The sequence below is a fragment of the Lactuca virosa genome, chromosome 3, assembly GCF_052849685.1.
Source record: "Lactuca virosa cultivar CGN04683 chromosome 3, Lactuca_virosa_CGN04683_v6, whole genome shotgun sequence".
Taxonomy (NCBI): domain Eukaryota; kingdom Viridiplantae; phylum Streptophyta; class Magnoliopsida; order Asterales; family Asteraceae; genus Lactuca; species Lactuca virosa.
Window position 1 is genome coordinate 352,053,704 of NC_136428.1, and position 2,161 is coordinate 352,055,864.

Consider the following 2,161-nt stretch of genomic DNA (forward strand, 5'->3'; position numbering starts at 1 on the left):
TTTAAAATGAAAAATCTGTTTGAAAAATTACGGTGTTACAGTGAGGGCCTCTATAGTTATCATATCCCACTCTAATGGCGTGGATGGTTTGATCCATCTTAGTAATTCTTCGATCCATGCTTTTCAATTTTGCCATCATTGCTGCCATGTCATCGGAAATAGAGTTCACCGCCCCTCGAGTTGAGTCATTCCTTGGGTTATGATATTCTCTAGAGTGCTTAGAGAATTCTTCAATGAGTTCCCTAACTTCTGCCATATTTTTCTTTGTTAATGGGCCTTGAAAGTCAAGGAGTTGTCTAGTGGTAACATTTACTCCATCATAGAAAATGGAGACTTCTTGTTGAATGTTCAAGTCATTTTGGGGGCAATTCCTCAACAAGCTTTTGTATCTCTCCTACGCCTCATATAGTGACTCGCCCGGTTGTTGCTCGAAATTGGCAATGGCTTTCTTCAATTTTGCTATTTTCGAAGGAGGGCAAAATTGGTCAATGAACTCTTTACGCATTTGGCCCATGTAGTGATGGACCCGGGAGGGAGTGATTTTAGCCAGTCTTTCGCGGCTCCCTTAAATGTCACCGGTAGCATACGAAACAAAACAGTCTCGGGAGGAACATTCGGGATGTTGAAATAGTCGGCTATGTCGTTGACCTCGTCGATGTGCTTGTACGCGTCTTCGTGATCTTTCCCGTAGAATGGGATGTCCTTGAGTTGAGTGAGTATGTGGCCTTTTAGCTCGAAGGTAGCAATTGCTGGAATCGCGGGTTGCACGAGTCCCGACCCGGTATCATCACGCATACTTTTCTTGTATTCACCCATGGTGAGATCAGTAACGTTAGCCATGGTGTTATCGGGTTCGACTTCTAGGTCGCTTTCTTCTTCGGTTTCTATTTCAGTTTCGTATTCGGTTTCTTTTGGATTGGAGTTATATCCAAAGCCTTCTATCTTGCTTTCTTCGCTCTTTTGGCTGCTAGACTCGCCCACTTTCTTTCTTTTCTTCTTTCCAAAGACCGATTTAAGGTCCTTGAAAGGTGATTTCTTTGGCGGGTTAGTCTCTTCAACGGTCTTCTCCTTGTCCTTCCTCAAAGCTGATTCCGGATTTTCAAGAGGTGGTACCAAAGATGAGTTCGATCCTAGGGTCATAAAATACCTGAAAGAAACAGAAAACATGCGTAAAAAGAACAAAACAAAACTAAAAACGATACTGAAATATTGCGATGGACTCGTCGAGTAGCTGCGACTGGACTCGACGAGTTCAAAAGTAAAACAGAAAAAATAGATCAAAAATCCTAAAAACAGAAAAAACTAAACCTCAAACCTAATAACTAATTTACTCAAACAATAACTTTGTGCAAGATAGATCTCACACAAAGGATCGATACCACTAGCAATTAAAATTTATTTTAGAACTGTTCCCCGGTAACGGCGCCAAAAACTTGATGTGTGTTGAATGCACTAGTTTTAGTCCTACTTTTTAAATATAATCTAGACACACAAAAGGCAGTGTACCTGTCAATTGGTGGTATAGTTAAGCAAGCAGGGTATCGAATACAGGGAACGATAATTAAACTAACTACTATAATTATTTAAAAAAACTAATAATAAAAGAAAAGAGGTTTTCTCTAGTTTTGCAAGACCAGAAACTTAAGCACTTAACTAACACTTAAACAAAACAATTAACAGCTAAAACAAATAAAAATCAACTAAATTCAATAATAAATGAGACTTTTGTTCAAGTTCGACTTACTTATTCCTATGGTTGATTTTATGGCAAGTGCAATAGATTAATTTGTCATTGGCTATCGATTAATGTGATTAGGTTCATGTTCACTATTACTAATCATTATAAAACAAATCAATTCAAACAGTGGCCAATTGGTTAAACTAATGAGTTTCCTAGTTTATTGATTCGGGTTAAGTAAGACTTCTAGTTAGCTAATTAAATTACTAGTTCAATTAACTTCTTGTATGGTTGTTCGTCATACAAGCTCACACATTGACTTACCTATTTTCTAATTAACCCCTAGTTTCATGTTCACTATTCCTAGGCATATAATATTGTTTTCACATAAATTATATGAGACAAGCAACTAAGAGATGTTCATGCAACTTAATAGACTTGATAATTAATAGAAAATAGTTATTGTCAACACAAGAGGATCTT

General features: G+C 37.5%; 1 non-coding gene across 1 annotated transcript; it reads left to right on the forward strand.

Moving 5' to 3' along the window:
- The first annotated feature begins 350 nt into the window (after window positions 1-350).
- LOC145168105 (small nucleolar RNA R71) lies at window positions 351-457 on the forward strand. The gene has a single exon (XR_013741693.1). It is a non-coding gene; the product is annotated as a small nucleolar RNA R71 (small nucleolar RNA).
- Window positions 458-2,161: the final 1,704 nt, after the last annotated feature.